This window comes from Equus asinus, chromosome 15 (assembly GCF_041296235.1).
Source record: "Equus asinus isolate D_3611 breed Donkey chromosome 15, EquAss-T2T_v2, whole genome shotgun sequence".
NCBI classification, from domain to species: Eukaryota; Metazoa; Chordata; class Mammalia; order Perissodactyla; family Equidae; genus Equus; species Equus asinus.
In genome coordinates, this window is record NC_091804.1 from 29,783,440 (window position 1) to 29,807,012 (window position 23,573).

The following is a 23,573-nucleotide window of genomic DNA, read 5'->3' on the forward strand; positions in this document are numbered from 1 at the left end:
TAGCTCTCTCGGTAATTTACTAAACCTCTCCAAACCCCCAGATTCCTCAACTTTAAAATAGCATGAGCAGCGGCCCATCGCCATGCCACCCAAGGCATCCTGCTCCATGTTCAACATGTAGAACTTAGTTGTCCATGTCGTTTGATGTCATGACCTAGGGAAAATAAGAGATTGAAATAAAGTATGTAAAGCGATCTGGCCAATTCTTGGCTCATACTAAGCTAGATCAATAAATTACAGTTATCAGCATCATCACCATCAGCCATTCCTAATTATTAAAAATCCCTTATATACTAGGAGTAGAATGACAAATTTTCAAACTTAGAAAAATCTGTCTTATGCCATCAACCAATATCATACTTATGGTGAAATCAGAGGCCTTCTGTTTTATCTTGTAAGGCCCAGGAAACTAGCTGGATATGTCTGATGACCTTGGCCAGGAAAATCTAAGGTGCCTAAGAGCAAAGAAGTGAGATGGTCGGCAAGGACAGTGAAAGATAATGAACCAGAGCTTAAAATTATCCTGGAATGTTCAGTTAATCAGCAAAGAAAGTTATCATTTTTCCTTCAGATTACTGTATGTATTCTATTGCCCTAATCATGGGCTGTTTGAGAGAAACGTACTATAGAAACTGTCCATCCTCCTCCTGTGCCCCTCCTCCTGTTTCTGCATCTTTGGGCAGCAATGGGCTCCCCTGTTCTTCATGGATTTTCCAGGCCAAGGTCATTGGACAACCCTGGCTGCCTTCTTGGATCTTTAGGGTAGAAGCATGCCCCCTCCAATCAAAAAGGCCCACTATACACACACACCCCTCTTCTCCTGGGGCAGAAAGTGCGCTTGCTGTTTTATTTTTAATATCAGCAGACATGTATGCAGACTGACAAGGCCGAGCCTCCGAGAACGGTTTGTTGTCTGAAAGCTGTGAGGGACACAAGCTTGTTTAGAGAGCTCAGCACGCCACTTTGATTGCTGGACTCCTGGGTTAGCTAGGCCAGTGTCACAAGTGGGCAAGTCTTCCTAAAGTGCAACACCTGTTGGGCCTCATACTCATGAAGGGCCAGGCCCGTAAGAGAATATGCTAATAATAAGTCGTCATGTTTGGCAAGCTTCAAAAAAGCCTCAGCCTTTTAGCCATGATGCTTTGGGTTGTAGGTGACAGACACCCAGCTTGACTGGGCTTATAGAGAAAATAGGAGACTTGATCAGAAAGCTCATGTAGGCAAACTAGTGGAAGGGCAGGGGAAGAGCCAGGCCTCTAGGACCTAAGCACCAGGGACCGGAATTCCACTAGGACTCTGTCCTGCAGCTCTACCTGTGTGTGTGCGTATGTGTGCGTCCTTCTTTCACACCCACTCCTTCTTCCCCCGGGGGAACATGCCAGGGTTACCCCCAAGGCACACGTCTACCCATCTTCCCTTGTGGGTGTGTGAGACTGCCACATATGGCTGTGCAAGTTGGGCATTGCACACCTCTTGGGAGCACCAATCACATCATGGTCTACGGTTGAGATGCAAAGATGTTGGGAGATGCTATAGAACGTGCTTGACTTAAGCCAGGGTTTCTCAACCTCAGCACTATGGACACTTGGGGCCAGATAATTTTTTTTCTTTGAGTTCATAGTAGTTTACATCGATGTGAGATTTCAGTTGTACATTACTTCTTGTCTCTCACCACATAAGTGCTCCCCCTCACCCCCTGTGGCACCCCCCACCCCCGTTCCCTTGGTAATCACTGAACTGTTTCCAGATAATTCTTTGTTGTGAGTGGCTGCCCATTTTTATTGCAGGAAATTTAGCAGACCCTAGGCCTCTACCCATCAAATACCAGTAGCACACACACCCACGCAACTGTGCCAACCAAAAATGTCTCCAGACATTGCCAAAAGTCCCTGAGATGGGTAAAAGAGCACCCTGTTGAGAACCACTGACAAAGGAAAGATGTTCTCCAGGCATATCCTACTTTGGCGAAGGATGGCCCTGTGACCATCCCAGGGGAAGATGGAAAACCCCACCCTAACCCTTACATGGCTGGTCTCATTAATAAAGCCACCTGAGAATACCTTAAGAGTAAAGCCCCTGTGGAGTTCTCCATTCCCAAGATGTACCCTCATTAAGCAGAAGATAGCCGAACTTGCTGAGAGCCAAACTCGTGCAGGCCTAATAGAAATCAGACGGTTTTACAGGAAGTGTGGGGGCGCTCCAGGAAGCATAGCACTTAACCGCAACGTTTGTGCTACAAAAGCACACAAGCCCCAAAAATACTTGGGAGATTTTTTTGTCAAAGCTCTATTTATAAAAGTAAATTTTTTCATTGTACATTTTCTTAAAAGTTGTCTGCCTTGATTCGGGGAGGAGAACATTCTCTGTTACGGAGACTCCCCAGTGGTCGTTGGGATATTGGTCAAAGAAGACAGCGTCTAGAAGTAAAGCCCAGTTTCCTTCAACACCTCCTACAAAGCAGGAATGCATCTTACTCCACAAAACTACGTAGCAAATCTCTCATTCCTTCACCTTGGCTAAATCAAACGTAATCTCCTCTGTGCCCCATTTATGGAACTATTGGGAAATTCTTCCCCCATTGTTACTGGGTTTCCTTATTCCCTCAGACACATATAAAGGTCTTGGAGGTGTTCCCTAGTCCCGAACATTGGGGGACCCCGCTGGCCTCCAGCCCACTCTGTTCTGTGCTGACAAACTCCCTGTCCAGTGAGTCCACTAAGGAATTCCCCAAGGCGGGAATTCCTGCCTCTCCAAGCCAGGCTTGGGCACGTGGGTCTCTTGCCCAAGACCATTTCCTCTGACACCTCGCCTGCTCAGAGGTCTGTCACCACCTGTCATTTCATGGAGAAGGGAGCTTTGTGAAGGATCTGGTCACTGCTGTGTGGAGAACCTGCAACATCCCCCCTCCCCTTCCAAGATGATGGGCGAATTTTCTGCTTCGACCATTTCTGCCTCCCTTAGCTCTTACTTCCAACCCCAATCCTTCTGAGACAGGTTAGCAAAACTCCTCTCAAAAAACCTGTGGGGTCAGCCATCTCCTCTCTCCTCCTCCATTCCTACAGGGACCTTCCTGAAGCTCTGGAAAAACGGCTCGACCTATGGCTGGGGCTCCCTCACCTGACTTGTCTCATTGATGGGTTTGGAAGGCCTTGAGCCTGCGTGACTCAGCCCCCTCAGGATTTCCCTGATTAGCTGGTCATCAGAATTCTTGGATAATTTTCAGCCAAAATCTGATCTTTTAAGAGCTCAGCACACCTCCCTGATTGCTGGATGCCTCAGTTTGCTGGACCAGTCTCAGACAGGCAAGTCTTCGTAAAGAAGCCTGTCGGGTCTCATGCAGGATGTGTCCTGGGTAGGCGGTGGGCACAGCCTGCAGTCAGCAGGTATTAGGTATTAGGGAGCCCTCCCACTAGTGAGTGCAGAGCTAAGCTGCCACCTAGCCCTCATAAGGAATAAAGTTGACATTTTGATCTCTATCTGCCTGATTCCTGTTTCTCCCCTGGGATGGGACTCAGAATATTTAAAGGAAGGGGCAATACTCTCACCCTTAAAGGACAATGGGGCACAGACCTTCCAATCAGGAGGGGATCCTCTTTGCCACAGCTCAAGCTGAAGCCCTCCAGGGGTTTCAATCTTATAAAATCTTTATAGCACTACCAATCATGAAGACATGTTTTAGCTAAAACTATAATTTTCAGATCCTCACTTTTCTAAAAGCTCAGACAAATGTTAACTTGAGTCAATGACTAATAATTTTTGGATATTGGACAATTTCTAAGTTAAAAAATTGTTTAAACTTAGATCACTAAACCTGATTTTAATTTATCTTTATTCTAATACATTTAAAAATGGGAATAAGTTAACTAGATGTACAAATCCCTTTGGGTGATGTGTTTAAAATATATGATAATATTAAACATATGCTAATAGAAAAAAATAGCTAGATGGTTGTTTTCCTGCTTCCAGTTTTCTCGTGTCTAGAGAAAACAAAGGGTGTTTACTTTGCTAATGATGGTAATTAACAAGAATGACTAAGATGATATTAAGTATAACTACAGGGAGATGCAAGTATGCATACAAGATAATACATGTACTTTAAGGGAATTATGACAGTTTATTATGATGGCAAATTCACTATGCTATGTACATTGTTTAATATGTTGATAAGGTTAATGATATTTTGAAATTAAAGTTGAGCTTTAATTTTATCATCTATTTACATAGCTATGTATTTGTGTATGTCTAAACAAATACATATAAATGTACATTAAGATTCATTTTTTAGTCTATAATAATAAAAATTTAAAAATTATACTGTAAATGTACAAATTTTAGTAAAAATTTTTTGACTTGGGATATAATACAATGTTTTCAAAAAACAAAGAACTTTATTATAATTTTTTGACAAAGTTGGCTCAATGGATTTATTAATAATGAAAAGGGTTTATAAATCCTTTACTGCATCGTTACATGATAGGCACACAAAAAAACTAGAATTTCGGTTTTTTGTAAAATGATTATTATTCTGTGCCCACAGACTTCTCTTTGTCAACCAGCTATTGTTAACTATACATCTGGGATACTCTTGATTCATTTTAACAAAAAAGTTTCTTATTTTTTAAAAAAGTTAAGTTTCTAAATAGCCAGGTTTATTTTGCTGTGATTTTAAAAAAAATTTGTCTATAATAATGTTTTTACATTGAAAAATTGTGACATGTTCACATTTTGTCTCCTCTTACAGTTCTTCTTGACTTTCCCTTTCCCAAATTCACAATAATAAAGTGATTAAAATGCCTTTTATGCCTAAACTATCTTTCGGTTTCCTTGAATGGCCACCAGGTAAACAAAGATCTGCTCCTTCATCTTAAAAAGGATGAAAGATAAAATTAGATTTTAGTATTCTCCAACCCAAAATTGTGACAGTTTTTGTTTACCAAATTTAGGATAAAAAACACAAAACTGACAAAAGAGACGGTCCATCTTCCCGAGTTAATTATGTATAGATAAACTATGTTCAAAGCTTCAGGGTCCCTTTACACTCCTCCAAATGGACTGTTCTTCATCGTCTCCAGCAATGGGACTTTTTTTTGGTCATATGTCTATTAAAGGACGGATCAAAGATTTCTCGTCAGAAAGTTACAGCTTTAACAATGACAAAAAAAGTCCATGTTGCAAAAGGCTTTCTGACTGAACTGTCCCTTGTGGGTTTTTATCAGACTATTCAAGTTTTCCATTTCTCCTTGCGGCAATTTTGTTTGATGTTTTGATGTGTCCACTTCGTCAGTTTAAATTTTTATAGGTAGAAAGTAATCTATATTATTCTCCAACTTTTTAATCACAGCTCTGTCCTATGTCCTTTTCCCTTCCTAAAATTATTCTTTCATCAGTTTCATGTCTTTTCAAAAAACCAACTTTTAGCCATGTTGATCTTCATTATTGTTTTTGCCTTCTGCTTGAGTTTCTGCTCATTTTTATTCTCATTACTTCTATTTTCTTTTTTATTACTTACTAAATTTCAGCTTTTCTTCTACACTAAGCATGTGAAGGATAACTTCTCCTGAGGAATTCCTTTAGCTACATCCCCCAAGTTTTGGTACGTACAAATTGTCATTACCATTCAGTTACAGTTATTCTCTAACTCCCCTTATGGTATCATCTTTGATGAGTTATTTTCAAACACGTTTTAAAATTTCCCAAACACAAGCATTTTTTCAAACCTGCTTTTTTAAAAATTTTTTTGGTCCTTAACTCTATTGTAGTACAAATGTAGTATGACTGATTCTTCGGTATTCATGACTTGTTGTGTAACCTAGAACATAAGAGGTATTTGTAAATGCTCTTTATATGCTTGAGAATACCATATATCCTCTAATTTGGGGGTAAATGCTTCTAGATATCTACTAATCAGTACATTACACAAATCTTATACTGTAAAAGGAGGGGAACTATTTTTACTTTCCTGGAAACTTCAGCATTAGGGATTATACCCCAAAAGCCCCCAAGACAAGAAAAAAAAAATTCAAAAAGACCAATCTTGGTATGGTGCAGAGGAACCTTCAATAAATAGCTATCAATTACTAACACTTCCTGAAGGCACACACCACACAGGTTTTTATATACATCAGCCTGTTTAATCCTTACCTCAACACGTTCCTATAGTCCTTATTTTATAAGAGGAAACTGAGGTCAGGTGATGGAAACCTGCCTTATGTCACCCAGCTGGGTTAGACCTCGTCTGTGCGACTCTAAAGCCGGTGATCTCACACCCCCTCCAAGCCACTGCCCCAGCCTTACGCACCCACATAACCATAACCACCCTCATCGGCAGGGACCCGGCATCGGGCACACCAGCCTTCTTTGGACTCCTCAGATGACAGCCTTCCTGTAAGTGTCCCAGCGACACTCTTCTTTCACAGAATTAGCCTTGAACTCCTTATCTTCTAGATCAGCGCTGTCTGATCTTGCAATGAGGGAAATACTTTACGTATTGTGTTGTCCTACACAGCAGCCACTTGTGGCTATTGAGCACTTGAAATCTGGCTGGGGCTACTGAAGACCTGAATTTTAAACTTTTAAATCAATTTAAATACCCACAGATGGGGCCAGCCTGGTGGCATAGCAGTTAAGTGTACATGTTCCACTTTGGCAGCCTGGGGTTCGCCGGTTCAGATCCCAGGTGTGGACATGGCACCACTTGGCATGCCATGCTGTGGTAGGCGTCCCACATATAAAGTAGAGGAAGATGGGCACGGATGTTAGCACAGGGCCAGCCTTCCTCAGCAAAAAGAGGATTAGCAGCAGATGTTAGCTCAGGGCTAATCTTCCTCAAAAAAAAAAATAGCCACACACGGCTAGTGTCTTACCATAAGGGACAGCAGCTGTAAACAAGGTCTGTGGGGCAACCTGTTTTGTTCAGAGCTGTATCCCCAACACCTACAGCAGTGCACAGCAGCAGGGCATGTTCCATAAACGTTTGGTGTATGAACACGTTACCTATATACTTATTGGTGATTCCCTTGAGGGCAGAAACTCTTATTCACTATTGTACCCCTATTTCTAGCCTGGTGTCCGGCTCAAAAACAAATGTGTGCAACACACATGAACAACCAGTCACAGCTTTCTCAAGTGGACCCACATCCCTTCTCTCGGCACCTTTCTAGGCAGCTACAACCAGCTGACTAAAGGTGGCAAACAGAAGTCAGAGGATAGTCCTCAGGGCGAGGTAGAAAAAGGACTTTTGACTTCTGGATGCTTCTGCCGGCAACTGGCTGGCAGAGTGAACATTTCAGCCACGAAGAATGCCTGCTCCAGCAGAGAAGACCATGAAGGCGGCAAACTCATCAAGGAAGGCTTCCCAGGCAGAACTCCGCCTCAGCTCAGCCAAAGTGGTTTCAGTTGGACAACTAACTCCAGCCTTTCATCATGGCCTTTGGGACGCATTCCTTCATATAGACCCCTCCATCTGTAAAATGGGGATTAAAGAGTTTATGCACGCATATCCTTAGCACATTATCACATTGTTGCAATTATTGATTTTACTCCAATTATCTCCAAGAGCCTGACCTTGAGGACATTCCCGATGTCCACCAATGGGAGCTGCTCCGTGCTCACCCTGCTCCCATCTTTACACAGTAACTTGTCTTCTGAAGTTGACACCATGTATTTTACACCTTAGATAAGCTGACCAACTTGTCCCAGTGTGCCTGGGACTTTCCTGGTTTCAGCAACGAAAACTCCCACATCCTGGGAAACCCCTCAATTCCAAGCAAACTAGGACAGATGGTCACACAAGCAGGCATTTACTCATGAGCCAGGCTCCAGAACTCCAGGACATCCCAGCTTCCCCAGATGACACCGGCACTTGTCTCCCTCCAGGCCACCCTTCCAAAGCTCTGGCTTGTTCCTCAACACTCTCAGCCCTCACAGGTCCTAAATCTGAGCCAACCACCAGCATTTGTTCACCTCCCGGCCCTAAGTGAACACCTCAAAAAACAGCCTATGTGCCAAGCCTCAGGAGTGCGAGAGGAAAGGCTCAAGGACAGAAAACAAGATCTAGTCTGTGACCCACTTTCTCCAGGCCAAGCTTCGCTGGCATGTGGCTTGTTACTGATTTAAAAGGCAGGTGGAGGAAGTGTGTAAGGTTTATTGAATGGGGGAGTAGAGAGGAAAGTGATGAGTAGCTACAAATTCAAGAGAAAAACTCTTGGTTATTAAAGTCATTCCTGGGGCCAGCCCGGTGGCACAGCGATTAAGTGCGCACGTTCCACTTCTCCGTGGCCTGGGGTTTGCCTGTTTGGATCCCGGGTGCAGACATGGCACCTCCTGGCAAAAGCCATGCTGTGGTAGGCGTCCCACGTATAAAGTAGAGGAAGATGGGCATGGATGTTAGCTCAGGGCCAGTCTTTCTCAGCAAAAAGAGGAGGATTGGCAGTAGTTAGCTCAGGGCTAATCTTCCTCAAAAAAAAATAAAGTCATTCCATGCGTGGCAGAGGGACACGGGGCTGGCCTTCCCTGTCCATGGCCCTCTAAGGGTACTGCTGTATCAAGACTCAGAGCCAGCTGAAGTGGACCCCAAGCCCCCAGTCCCAGCGCTTTCCCTCTGATCTCTTGTGCAGAATGAACACTTGTTCCATGATGCTCTGAGCAGACAATGAGGGGGAGCTCTGATGACGCTTCATGTGGGGACCTCAATCTCCATTCTCTGCCCCATCTGGTGTCCAAGACCACCACCAAGAGAATCTGAAAAAAAGGACAGGTGAGACCAATGGTTTGGAGTTCCCACCTGCATAAAAGCAAACCAGCTTCCCTCCGGCTGTGGGTTCCCAGCCCTTGGCATTAACTCACCTAGGGGAGAAATATCAGCAAACCCAGATCTCAAGGCACCCCGAGGGTCACAGACTCATGGCCTTGGGACTTCCTTCAAGAGTCTCCGGATGTAAGGCTGACCTAGGAGGGAGAGGATGTATACTAGCGTTTAGTCTCCAACGCCATCTTCTTCCCAAGTGACATCACTGAGAGTCCCAGTCACCCAGACCCAAGCTCCCAGTTTATGCACGCCGAACTAGCTATCACCAGAATAGAAAGGGTAACAAAGGAAATACATCTTAAAAGTCTAGTTTTTATAATAAATGACTTCCTTTCAAGCAGTTCATGACCAGACAGGGTAATTCACAGGAAGACAGCTCAGTGCTCACTGTCAGGGGCTTTGACACTGAAGTCCCACTGCATCTTGATCAAAAGGACAGACCTTCCTCAGCAGCTCTCCTACCATAGTGTCATTACTTGTCTGCCCAGCCTGTCACAAGGCCCCAGCAGCCATCACGCCATTCTGCAAAGACCCATCTAATATGACGCATCAAGAAAGGCAAATGAAAGGTAAACTTCCAGCAAGATGTGTTAGGTGCCCAGATCTTTGAAGATCAAGACTGCCAGGCCCATTTGAACGATAAATAAGAAAACATCATCAGTACTTGAGGACATTAAACAAGTGAACTGCAACTCAACCCACAAGACTCTACACCGAGGTCTAAATTACCAGGTCTGGGGTCGGGGAAGATAAACTGTCTTTTCAAAACTGTCATTGTCCATTAAACCCTCCAGACTGGCTGAGGAGCTGCAGGACCAGGAAGTAGGCTGTGGAACAGGACAAGCCGCTGATGCAAAAGGGGCAGAAGGCAGGTCTGAAAGACCAGGGGGCTCTCAGGTGGCTACAGAGTACCAGGTAGTTCACACATATTATTCTCACTGCCTTCACGTCTCATGAGATGGAACAAAATACAGGACCCCATCCTCAAAGACAAGAGTCCTGAATGTAGACAGAAGAGGACTTGGGAACCAGACAGGAGCCATGGGACCAAAAGTGGAGGATCAATGGGATAGATACTTTGACCTCACCTCCAACCTCGCCTCACCTGTTACCCGGGAGCCAAGACACGACTGTCAGAAGCACCGTGGAGCATCTTCTGAGTCTACAGATGAAGGTACCTTCACAGGGTTCTGCCTCCCACGGAACACCTCTGCAGCACACAGAATGAAAGGCAGAAGGTCAGCCTACCTGCTGATCCCTGACTACATGGCAGGGAGCCCAAGCAGCAACACAATATTCTCACTAACATGAGCCAGAAAGCACCCTAGGGAGTCCTGAGTCTATAAATACAGATTTCAAGGGTCCACAGGCCTGAGAACTTCTTCTCTAATAAACTCCTGGGGTCAAGAGACCCTTTCTCTTTTCAAGACAAACCACAAGAGCACAGAGTAAGAGTCAGTGAAAGGAGGGTTACAAACAGGTTGGCAAGTCAACGTACTCCTCTCTCATCCGTGGCTGACAAGAAAACTCCCTGGGCTGCTGGCAGACCGTGACAAATGAGAACTTTTTTTACTGACTCAGAATTGAATCACTCCCTCTTTGCCCCTACACCTGGCCCCCACCTTTATTTTTGTTTCTCCACTTATTGGACATTACTGACAGCTCCTGGAGAAGGGACACAAGTTGTGCTCAAGAAAGAGTAGACGAGCAAAGACAACACACAAACAAGCATTTAGGTCACAAGCTGTCTTGAATAATGTATTATTATGGATTATCCTCCATTCCTATAAATTCATAAAGCAGAACCCATGATTTACAGTGTGCACTTGTGCCCTTCAGCACTATCTGAATTTATTCCAGTGTGAGGTCCAAACATAAAGGCATAGACTGGTTTCTGACAAGACAACCCTTAACTTGAAAAGACAAAGTGAACCACAAGTCACGGGGCTAGCCCACTCACCATAGCACATGGGGGCCAGCAAAGGCCCAAGCTCTGAGGGGAAGGGCAGGAGAAAAGCTAGTGTGGGAAAGCTTCAGGGTTTGGAAGGGACGGATGGGACCCTCCAAACACGGGGAAAACATCTTTCAGCACTTGCTCTCCCTGCACTATCAATGACCAGGGCACAGGCAGCCCACGATCACTTTCGAATGCAGGGGCAGAAAAGGACAGAAAGAGAACTACAAAGGACAGGAGGCTGGTGCCAGGGAACTGGGGCATGGCCTGAGTCGAGGAGAGTGGCCCAGCCCAGCAGAGAGCCCCAGTAGATTCTGATGTGTCCTGTGAAGACCCCATAAAACTTCCCTGCCATAGGGAGCCGGGACACTTTCAGCGTAAAAAATTGGAAATGCTTTTGGGTTGGAAATGATCAGAATCACGTGGTCATGACATCACCATGAAAATTTTTTTAAAAACCTTCTCTGCTATCCCAGCTTTGCTTTTCAGGTAAAGAAATGGAGGTTGAGAATAGGTCACAGAGCTGCACGGGCCCAGAGGTGGAACCAGAGTCTCTGGTGCCTAAATACACGTGCTTTCCACACAGCACGCTGCTGACAGCCCAGTCCTCTGAAGGGAGATGCCCAGGGAGCCCTCTATCCAAGCGAGTTTCTAGAGGCCTCTCCCCTATAGGCACGTGGGGGACTGCCCCACAGCCGGGACACAACTGGGAACTCACAGGATGCCACGTTCACCTGCCACCTCATTTCTCCTCACATCATCACCAAAGCCCCAGGGAAAATGCACATGACTTTAGAGACACACGCAAATCCAGAGAATGGCCCAAAACCTTACCGCAGGGCCCAGGGTCTAGCACCTGGCTGATATGAAGACGATGCCTCCCACGAAGCCTCTGCACTGCAGACACATCTGCAAGAGACAAGGCACGAACGGGCACTCACAGCAGGCCCTGGTGGGCAGTGGCTGGCAGATTACAGCACCCACAAATGCAGGCTGTTACTACTGGCACCTCAATGGCCACACTACTGTCTTAGGACAAGAACAATTTAACTCTAGGAAGGGGTCTGCAGATCACCTGTGACAGAAGTAACATCCATGTTATCCTATGTGCCAACTGTGATCAATCTGTTGCTAATCAGTCTGTTAAAGGATGCCGAGGCCTGGTTTTGGGGAGCATGCCATAGCTGAGTGGCTGCGACTAGAATGGACTGGGAGGGGTAACCAGTAGTGGGAGGGCCCCACGTCCACCAACTAGTGTAAGGGCTGCTTTATATATATTCTCAACTATATTGTGCTTTGCCCAGCTCAATTACTACTAGTCCCTGTCTCTTAATCTAAGGGCAGAAGGAAGATCAGCCCCGGTGGACCATGGGCCCTGCCCACGGCCAGGACTCAAGGGGGACTGTAAGTAAGTCTACCCCTCAGCAGAGAAACAACACTCCAGTGGGAGAAGAAAAGGAGACTGCCTCAGCCTGGGCAGGTGGGCATGCTCAAGGGCATTGTTCCCCAGACACTCCACAACTGGCTGAACACTATCACGTCACAACCATGTGTCACCTCCATCTCCTTGTTTGGGGTTTTTGTCCAGGTGCTACAAGTCAGGCAATGCCCTCAAGCTTACAGCACAGGGCAGGAGAAGTAAGCCCCAATTTCCAGGTGTGATTATGCTGAGGGGCGGGGCCAAGAATGCAGGAAGGGGTGCAATGGGGAGGCCAAGAAAGCCTCCAGGAGGGGAGTGACCATGAACCCATTAACATCAACTCCCTGAGGCAGGGCCCTGCTTGGCAAGAGGAGTGCCCAGGGAGCCACCCAGAGCCAGGTACCAGGAAGTCACACAAACTGGCAGGAAGGATGGCGTGTACAAAAGCTCCAGGGTTTGAAAAGGACAGGATGGGTCCTCCAAACACGGGGAAAGGCTTTCAGCATTTGCTCTCCCTGCACTATCAATGACCAGGGCACAGGCAGCCCACGATCACTTTCGAATGCAGGTGCAGAAAGGGCCCATGAGTGAGCTGAGGAGAGAGGCTTTCCGGCATCCTGGGAGGGAGCGTGAACTAGGAACAGATGTGCAGACGAGTCAATGACCAGATTTTCAGCCTAAGATTACAGCAGCTACCCCCGATTTACAGAGATTATTTACCACTCCCTGCCAAGAGTTGGAGAGAAGACTAACAGCACAAATACTGAGAATCCCTGGCTTCTGAAAGACTGGGAGTAAGTGGTACCAATACCGCACACCTGACAGGAGACTCAGGCTTACAGAAGAACACACAGCTGGTCACTGAATATGAATGGAGGTTTGACTCTGAAATGCAGCCCTCTGTCCATTACTCCAGCACACTGCTGTTTTCCTCTCAACACCATAGTGGCGTTCACTGGGGACTCTCAGAAGCAGGCCCAGACCTGTGCCTGCCGGCTCAAGGGGACAAAGGCGGTGGCACTGGGAAGCAGCCTTCGCCTGCACTTTCTCCCCACACCTCATAAGCTAAACACCTGTGGCCTCGCAGCCTGCAGAGACTTGAGCTCTAGAGAACCAGGCAGGACACCACTTACCTGGGACTTCACAATCCACGCTCTCCCTGAGGACACCTCTCATGAACACGGATCAGCAGTCACGTGACACTCCTGCAGGGCACAAGAAGCCAGCACATGATCTGCCCACTTGGCACTGCTTACAGCACGCCCAGAAACCACTCTGCTCACCAACAGGAAAACCCCGGGGGAATCCAGGTGTCAGGAGGTGAATGCACTGACAGCCTGTCTCCCTCCATCCTCATGCTTGGTCACTGCCTAGTCACCCAAGGCTGTCTCGTTTGGAAGGGACACATATGGATGTCCTGAATGCAAGGAAAACCTCCCAACTTTTCCTTTGCCTGCATTACCAACGACCAGGACACAGGCAGGCTGTAATCACTTCACACAGGGGCAGAAAAGGACTCAGCACTGCTGAAATTGGAGACTAGTGTCAGAAAACCACAGGTGTGGCTCCACAACCAACCCACGCATTCCCCGAAGCAGGACCCACTCTCACTACCCCTTCTGAAAGCCTCACAGAAACCAGGAGCCAAGGCAGAGAGCACTCAAGGAGATGACAGGGGACCTCCAAAAGGTGGCAGGGGGAGGAGGTGTGGGAAAGCTCCAGGGTTTGGAAGGGACAGGATGGGCCCTCCAAACACGGAGAAAGCCTTTCAGCACTTCCTCTCCCTGCACAATCAATGACCAGGGCACAGGCAGCCCACATCACTTTCGAATGCAGGGGCACAAATGGGCAGAAGGCGAGCCAGGAAGAGAAGCCCACATTAGCCCACTGGCCCCCCAGGAAAGCTCAGAACCCCGAGCGCTATCAGAGCTTCATAGAAAGATGCCAGCTCCCAGCATCAACACAGTCCACAGGAGGAACAGCTTCTGGTAAACATGCCTCAGTTCTTTATTCACCCCACAAATACTGACTGAGCTCCTACTGGGCGCCAGGCACTGTGGCTTCAAAAACAAAGAAAAACACAGACAAGGCCTCTGTCCTCCCAGAGCTCCTGCGGTTCCCCTACTTGAAGGAAAGGAAAGCTCAGGAGGATGAAGTAACTCACCCCAGGTCGCCCGGCTAACGGGGGGAGTCAGGATCTGAGCTCAGTCTTTCTGACCCCAAACCCAGCCCCCTACTACACCAGGCCTCCTCCGGCACAAGGGCTTCGAACACAGTTCTCAGAAGTCACCTGAGCCCCAGGACCACCCCCTCTGCGGGCAGCAGGAAGCCACCGAGCCCCCTTCAAGGCGCTCAGGAGCCGCAGCTCTCACCAGGGCACAGCCTCAGCCGCTGGACACGGAGGGCGCGTCGGGCAGCGCGGGTCAGGGCCCCGCAGCAGAGCAGGGGGCGCCGGCGGACGCAGAGCCCGCTCAGCCGTCCGAGGCCGAGGTCCCATCTCTCCGTGAGCTCGGCAGCCGCAGGGCCTAGGCAGGGAGAAAAGGGGAAGGGGCTTGAGCCAAGGGGGCCGCGAACCCAGACTCTGCCCCTCGGGGCGTCCTGAATCCAAAGCTCAGCCACCCGGTCTGCAGAAGGGAGCTTTTAACGCTTCCCTTGAGAGGTTATTGGGGAGAAATTGCTTAACGGCCGTGAGGACGCTTCACCTGGTAGGAAGCGCCGAGGGGCCCTGGGGGATCGAACGCCAGGAGGGGAGGAGGTGGGGCGGAGAGGATCGCGGGCTCGGCGCCCTCCGGCCCGCTTCACCCGGGCTCCGCACGGCGCCCTGCGGGCCCTCGGGCCACGCGTCGCCGGGCCCGTCTCCCGCCGTTAGCGGGACGAGTCCTCCCACCGGGCGCTGAGATCGGGGGACCGCACGCCCGCGGCTCCGGAGCAGCGGCGGCCGCCCTGCGGGCCCCTTTCTCGAGGACACGAATCCCGAGAGGACCACCCCGGCCGAGGGGTCGGGCACGGAACCGGGGTGGGCCTGGGCTCGGAGCTGACCTCTGGCCGCTCTCCCAGCCCCGTCACGGCCTCAGTTCCCCCTTATAGAGGGGACGCAGACCACGTGCCCAACGCTCCCCGCTGTGGACTCACCGGAGCGCGGCGACCCACGGCGCGGGACAGAGACAGAGACAGCGCCTGCAGTGCGGGAAGGTGCAGATGTCTGAAGATTTTGGGGGGATGGTGCCGAAGACCGCGAAACCGCGCCAGAGGAGGATGACTCCCTCCAGTAGAACAGGAAACCGCTTCCCGCGCTCAGCGCCGGCGGAAATGCAGCCGAGGCGCGACCTGCGGCCTAGAGCGGCGGCTCCGGGGCGGCTCCCGCACGCGTAGTCCTGCGGCGGCCCCTGGCGGAATGGAGGTCAAATTCGTTCTCTGGAAGACGGAATGATTTGCGAAAGCAGTCTGGACTTTGGGAAATAACATTCCCTCACTTTTTTGCTTTTCTGTTTGTTCTGTTTGTTGTCATTGATTTATCATTAATGTGTAGGAATGGTTACTCTTCCACGTGAGGAGCTGTTATTAGCAAATCACGTTGATTGCGTTTGGTTTGAACCATAGGGATCTTGTCTGATTGACCACCGTATTCACAATACCTTGGTTAGAGGCTGGCACAGTTGAACAAATGAATGAATTCCGTTCATATATATATTTGGACATCGCCAGACTAAAATATTGTTCCGATGACCTAACTGAACGTGAGGGTGACAAGGAGATAAGCCTAGAGAGGCGGGCAGGTGCTTTGCTAGACTTCGCCCTACAAGTAAAGAGTCCTTGAAGCAGAAGGGACCTGATCAGATTTGCATGGTGGCAGAGAAGACAGGCGAGGTCCCGTGATCCCAATAGCACACTGCACACAGGTTGGAGTGGGGGCTCAGTGCCCCCAAACCTCACGAGCACTAACACTACCTGCATCCTGAGCCATGTGTACTTCTTGGGCCTGAGGCCACCCTGCCACTAACTGGCCCACATTCTGAAGTGTAAACAGCTTGAAGAGGTGGAGCCCCAGTCAGATTCCTGGCACTCACTAAGTCAGCACGATGTGGAAATCCAGCCCTGACTGATGCCACCAAGTGGGAAATGGGGGTCTCTGAGGGTGAGAACACTCCATAATATTCTGTCCCTGGGAGGAGCCGATGGGATTCTAAGACTGTGAGAACGTTGGGGGTCTCCGTGATGAGGAGGAGCCTTCGGATGCTGTGGCTGTGAGGACGCTGGAAAAAGGGGTCAGGCGTGCATACTGTGGCCACACAGCCCTGGTGTCCTCCCTACCTCCTGCTCTTGCTCTTACTCTCCATGCGACCTTGGCTAAGTGCCCTAAAGTCTCTGCCCAACCTTAGTTTTCCTTTTCTGAAAAATGGGCAGAGTCATAGCTCCCTGCTCATAGCGTTGCTATGAGAATTAAGTGAAATGATTCCTATCAAGAGCATAGCACAGAGCAAATGGCTTAGGCATGGTAGTTGCTATGCTTTAGTATTTCTGGGAAAGCCAAGGGCTTCTGTCACTGTGAGGACACTGTGGGATTATTTATGAGGCAGAGAGGGTATGTGCTATGTTTGAAAAGTCTAAGGCAGTAATGTCCAGTAGAAATATAATGCCAGCCACATAGGTAATTTTAAATTTTCTAGGATCCACATAAAAAGGTACAAAGAAAGATGAAATTGATTTTAATAATATATTTCATTTAACCCAATATAATCAAAATATTATCATTTCAGCATGTAATCAATATTTTAAAATTATTGATGAGGTATTTACTATTCTTTTTCTTTGTACAAAGTCTTTGGGATCTGGTGCATGTTTTACACAGAGAGCACCTTGGAATTTGGACTGGCAACATTTCCAGTACTCCATAGCCATACGTGGCTGTGGCTGCTGTCCATCAGCGCAGGGCTAAGGCCATCTGGTTTGATCGGCCCTTTAGATCCAGAGGAGAGAAGCAGCAAGCAGGAGGTTGAGAGCATGTCCCTTCCACAGACCCCCATCCAAGAGCCTGGGACCCCTAGGAGGGGTGGATCTCCTGCACCACTCAGGTTGGGGGCCTCATTGTCCTGAGCTGGAGATTAAGGCAAAGTTGCCCTCAGAAGGCTGGGAAGGGACAGAGCCACGATTCAAACCGAGATTATTCTCCTGCACCCCTTGCTGCCCTGACACCATGGAGGGGATCTGGGCTGGTTCATTTCTGCATTCCATGTGCCTAGAGGAGGCTGGGCATCTAAGAGGTATGGTTGACGCTTGTTAATCGTTAGCGTGACAGGATGTTAAAATGGACATTTCAGCCAAGGCACCAAGGGAGCACCAAGATATAGGAATGGACTGCTGAACAACAACAAATTGCTGTTGTGGCAATTTAAAAATGGTTGAATATTGGTTGAATTTTTGAGGATTCCACCTGGTAAAATGGCAGCCGCCTTCCAAAGAGGATCTTGGACCAGATACAGAATTTAGGCAGAAAATAACTAAAAAATGGTTGTTTGTGACTCTGAATCCTCCCTTCTAATTTGAGGATGTTCAGACTTAGACATTAAAAAGAGGGGGAATTATGAATTATATTTTTTAAAATAGTCCCACCCACTGCCCCAAGAGGAAGAGGAAGAGGAGCTTCAGCAGGAACATGCGAGAGTTTGGTATATGTCACCTGGAGTTGGGTAGCCCAGGTGACCGGTGCCCAACCCACTCCTCAGCCAATGGTTCATCATCTCCTTCAGCAGAGGTAGAATCTGTGGCAGGAATGTCCACCTGCTACTCAAGAGGTCCTGCCCAAGAGGGATCCTGTTAGGGTGAGGACATCCCAAGAAGAGGGCCTGTTCACATCACTAGGGGTGCAGCCAAAGGGCTCCAAGAGGCCAGTGGGTCTGAACAAGCCCTGAAATAGAGGCCAAGAGAGAAGACAACATTAAGAATGTGCCCAGCCTGGGGACGACATGGCCCTCTTGCAACAGTAGCATCAAGAGAGAAATTTCCCCTCTATTTTACTCTTTATTCCATCTGTTTTGATCCTGGAGGTACTGGGAGTGGGTGAGGGGGCAGAAACTGCTGGTGAAGAAAGACTCATTTGGATGAACAAAGACAGAAGGCTCTCATCCCCTCCCAGCCGACAGCAGCCCACCCTATGCTTGGCCCCAGCTGGTGGAGAGGAGAGAAGCCTTACCTACAATTGATCATTGCAAGCATGATTAATACATTAGGCTGGACATTTAAAATAATTAAATGGAAACTGTTTCCCCAGTTTTAGTAATTACAAGACTTACTACCCAAGAATGATTGGAAAATTTCCGAGGCCTGCCTGATATTTTTCTAGGGACAGGGAAAAGATACTTTCATTTTGAAAGTCTAAAGAGACAGGCAAAAAATATTTTTATGATTACATCCCAGGGGGCCTGCTTTCAATGTACTGGTTGCATTAATGAAGGATTGGGCTGCAGCTGGAAGGCCAACCTTCCACTCTCCTGGAGTTTGTGACTTCACAATGTCTGAGAGAGCCCCATGGCCTGAAGCCCCTTCCCTAGAGGACATGAAGTCACAGCTGGCTGGACAGATTGTCCCAAAGAGGTGGTGCCCAGGATCTAGACTGGAAGTCAGCAACTGACCCGGTGAGGGCTGTAGGAGCTCCAGCCGCGGTGCCGGCACTAAGAATGACTACCATGCTGGAGGTCTTGCTGTTTCTTTTCGTCCTCCTCATCTGCTTCTTACTGCTCCTCTGTTACTGCATCTTTCAAGAGGAATAAGCTCCATCTCCTCCAGGTTAGGACCGAGGCCTGATGAAAGTCTTGGCTGGTCCAGCCCCCCCCCCCCCCCCAGGCCCTCTCAGGCAGGACGGGTCTTCCTGAGCTGCCCCATGGCCTGGGCCTTGGCCTGTTTTGGGGCCTAAGGCCCTCACTGGATGCTCTGGCAGACCTAGATGAAACAGAGGGTCTCCTCAGCAGGGTCAGCTTCCATCTAGGTCTCAGCACCACCTCTTCCTGGGTCCCCTAGCTGGGTCCTCTGATCCCCACAGCCTCTTTATTGCCAGTTTTGGTTCTGGTTTATTTGTGTCCTGGACTGAAGGCCACTGGGGCTGGAGAGGGGATCAATGTGGGGTCAAAGAAGGTTTAAATGGCTCAGGCCTCTGCCATGGGGACAGGCATAGGAAGAGGTGAGCCTTTCCCTTCAGAAACCGGCAGGGCTTGGCCCTGGGAGACCAAAGACCTAGCCAAAGACTCATGACCTCAGCCAGTGACATTAGACCTTCTGTCAGTGGTGGACAAGCCTTGAAAATAAACTTCTTGACTAAAGAATCTGGATGGTCTTAGCTAAGTAACTCGGGCTTCCCTGAACAACAAATTTGGACCTTCCTTGCTAACTAACTAATTGAGATATTTGTGACCAATTACTTAAACTTTCCTGGCTTGAGAACTGTTAACTTTCTTGCCTGAATACTTGGGCATTCCAGGATAATGATATTTGATTTTGACTTATCATCTTTCACCATGCTAGCTGACCACATCAGTTCTTCACTCTTAAGACCTTGGATTTTTCCTGGGCCAGCCCCAGTGGCCTAATGGTTAAGTTAGGTGTGCTCCGCTTCAGTGGCCTGGGTTCAGTTCCCGGGTGTGGACCTACACCACTCGTCTGTCTGTGGCCATGCTGTGGTGGTGGCTCGCATACAAAAAGAAGAAGATTGGTAATGGATGTAAGCTCAAGGCAAACATTCCTCAGCAAAAAAAAAAAAAACACCTTGGGTTTTCCTGGCCAAGGGCATTAGACATCCTTGGCTTTTTTCTCGAACTTCCAGGATAAAACTAGAAGAATGCTTCTATGATTTCACCCTTATGGATGACATTGGCTGATGGTTTAAGATGTATATTCTATTTCTAGAATTCTACAAATGTTTAAAAGTTATGAATGGATATTAATTTTTATCAAGTAATTATAATGATGATAATTAAAATTAATTAAACTAGCTTTCTATAAGCCAACAACTATTAAAAAAGCACTTATAGTACTGCATTTCAATGTATTATTTTATCTATTTTTAAATGTTTTAATTGTGGTAAAATACATATAACATAAAATTTACCATCTTAACCATTTTAAATATTCAATTCAGTAGTGTCAAGTACATTAATTGCAAACAATCTCCAGAACTCTTTTCATCTTGCAAAACTGAAACTCTGTCCCCATTAAACAACAACTCTCCATTCCTCCCTCCCCCAGCCCCTGGCAACCACCGTTCTCCTTTCTGTCTGAATTTGACTCCTCTAGGTAGCTCATATATGTGGAATCATACAGTATTTGTCTTTTTGTGACTGGCTTATTTCACCTAGCATAATGTCATTAAGGTTTATCTATGTTGCAGCATGTGTCAGAATTTCCTTCCTTTCTAAGGCTGTATAATATTCCGTTGTGTATATAAACCACATTTTGTTTATCTATTCATCCATAAATGGACACTTGAGTTGCCTCCATCTTTTGGCTATGAACATGAGTGGACAAATATCTCTTTAAGACTCTGCTTTCAACCCAGCCCTGATGGCCTAGTGCTTATGGTTTGGCACACTCCACTTCAGCAGTTGGGTTCAGTTCCTGGGTGCAGAGCCACACCACCCATCTGTCAGTTGCCATGCTGTGACAGTAGGTCATATAGAAGAACTAGAACAACTTACAACTAGAATATACAACCAAGCCCTGGGGCTTTGGGGAGGGGGGAAAAAAAAGAGAGGGAAATTGGCAACAGGTGTTAGCTCAGGGTGAATAGTTCCCCCCAAAAAAAAAAAAGACCCTGCTTTCAATTGTTTTGAGAATATACCCCAAAGTGGAATTGCTGGATCATATGGTAACTCTATTTTTAATTTCTTGAGCAAGTGCCATACTATTTACCATAGCAGCTGCTCTATTTTGTGTATTTTATCTATTTTAAGTTGAAAAACTGAGGTAAAGAAAGATTAAGCAGCTTGCTCCTACGGCTAGAATACGGTCGAGAAGAATGTTAAGTATGTCTGTTGTATCAGTTTCCTAGGGCTGCCACTAACAAAGTGCTACAAACTGGGTGACTTAAAATGACAGAAATTTACTCTGTCACTATCTGGAGGCTGGAAGTCTGAAATCAATGTGTCGGCAAAGGCCACGCTCCCTCTGAAACTCTTGCCCCCTTCTGGCTTCCGCTGGTGACCGCCCATCCTCAGCGTTCCTTAGCTTGCAGCTGCCACACTCCAGTCTCTGCCTCTGGAGTCACATGGCGCTCCCCCTAAGTGTCCTTTTCCTCACTTATATGGACACCAGTCATGTAGGATTAAGGGCCCTCCCTACTGCCACATGACCTCATCTTAATTTACAAATTAATTACATTTGCACAGATTATTTCCAAGTAAGGTCACATTCCCAAGTACCAGGTATTAGAACTTCAACATATCTTTTGAGGGGACACAATTCAACCTGTAACATCTGTCTCCCTCCAAACTCCATGATATTTACCACACCTTCGACCGCCTGATGCAATCTACTATAAGATTTCCCAATATAAAACCAAGCTTGCATTTATGGCACAAACCTTATTTGATATTGGTGGATTCTCATATTAGACTATAAACTTGGAGGAAGGCAGACACTATGGGTTTCTTTCATTTATCCCTTTACCTCCCAGTCATTATACCAAAAAAAAAGCACAAGCAGTTGTTAGAAAAGTGGTATAGCTTTTCAAGTGCCTTTATGGGGAAAATACACTAACTGAAGAGTTGTTTGGGGAATTATTTGGGTGGTAGTTTTTGTTGTTGTTGTTGTTGTTGTTTCTTTTTCAACTTCCTGCAGAATCAGGCTGTGGGCACACCCACCAGCACAGTGCCACACAGAGTGGAAGAGCTCAATTACTGTGTTTTGAATGAATGAATGAAGGGATGAATGACTGGAAGGCTCATTGGCTCTTCAGTGTCCCTGCCTCCTTTTTGCTGCTACTGTTCTGTCTTAAGGACCAGTGGCTCCAAGTGGCTGGTGACTCCTCCTCTCCCCACAGCCACCTCAAGCCCCCTAGGCCCACTCCTGAGAGAGCCGTGGTCCCGGAGCCCGAATCACCAGCCTCCTCCTGCCTGGTAGGCCTCCCACACACTCCCTCCTGGCAAAAGACCCACGGGAAACACACATCCCTTCTGGCGCTTGTGGAGAGTGTACTGCTGTGTTGTTTTGTTTTTAATGTCAGCCGACACATCGGCTGACTGACAAATAAGGACAAGCCACCGAGAAAGAACTGTCATCTGAATGCCAAGAACAGAGGCTCTCACAACACATTTATTTCCAGAGCTCGACAAGCTTCCCTGTCTGCTGGAGTCCCTGGTTAACTGGGCCAGAGCTGTAGATGGGAAAGTCAACCTGGACAAGCAAAATGCCCACACTGCCTCATGCAACAGCCAAACCCTCCACGGAATACCTTAATACCTGGCCATTTGGGGCAAGTTAAGGAAAAGACTTGGGCCGATAGCCAGGAATGTAGGTTACAGAAACCTAACATGATAAAAAAAGAAATACATTACTAGAAAACTTATGTAATCAAACAAAAGAAAGGGCAGAGGTGAAGCTGGGCCTCCACCACAACAAACACTGGGAACTGGAATTTCACTGACTCCCTGCCCTGCATCTTCATCTCTCTCTGTGTGTGGATTTCTGACTTTACATTCCCTTTATTTCTTGCATACAGTCGGGGAACATGTGCTGGTTTGCCCAGAAGCACATCTCCGTCCATCTTCTACTGAAGACAGGAAGGACTGCTACATATGGTTGTGCAGGTTGTGTACTGCCCAACTCATGGAAGCACCATTTACATCATAGTCTCTGGCTGAGAAGCAGAGATGTTGAGGATGCTTCGCTGAACCCAGAAAACACTTGATGTTTTCCTAGCACATCCTCTGGTACAGCAGAGTGACCCTGTGTTTTACCTTCTTGAGGGGGGTTTCAAAAATCCCCATTCTAATCCTCAAATGGTGGGCCCTTCTAATAAAGACCTTTGTGACTATCTCTGAAGGGCAACATTTTGGCAGAACTTTTTCCTTCAAGCTTAATGAGGTCAGGCAGAAGATAATTAAACCTGTGACAGGGAAGAAGAGAAAGGTTTGCAAGGAGTAGAGGGGCTTTCTGAGAAAACTCAGCCCTTAACTCTAGGACCTCTGATACTCAAACTCTCAATTCTCAAAGTTAACTTCACAGCCAAAGGATAGGTGCTTCCACCCTTTTCATAGCTCTGGGAGAAGTCACCCATCTTAGAGGTCTCTCATCTCATGAGGGGGTTGGAGGATGTCACACATGCACAGGTCACCCCTCAGGGCCTCTGTGGTCTACCTGTGCTTGGGATGCTTGGCCAAGACCCAGCTCCTTCCTGGGTGAGCTGA

General features: G+C 47.5%; 3 non-coding genes across 3 annotated transcripts; all 3 read right to left on the reverse strand.

Moving 5' to 3' along the window:
- Positions 1-10,827: 10,827 nt before the first annotated feature.
- Positions 10,828-10,962, reverse strand: LOC123277479 (small nucleolar RNA SNORA71). Its single transcript, XR_006514430.1, has one exon. It is a non-coding gene; the product is annotated as a small nucleolar RNA SNORA71 (small nucleolar RNA).
- Positions 10,963-12,617: 1,655 nt separating this feature from the next.
- On the reverse strand, positions 12,618-12,750 carry LOC123277480 (small nucleolar RNA SNORA71). The gene has a single exon (XR_006514431.1). It is a non-coding gene; the product is annotated as a small nucleolar RNA SNORA71 (small nucleolar RNA).
- Positions 12,751-13,886: 1,136 nt separating this feature from the next.
- LOC123277481 (small nucleolar RNA SNORA71) lies at positions 13,887-14,018 on the reverse strand. Its single transcript, XR_006514432.1, has one exon. It is a non-coding gene; the product is annotated as a small nucleolar RNA SNORA71 (small nucleolar RNA).
- Positions 14,019-23,573: the final 9,555 nt, after the last annotated feature.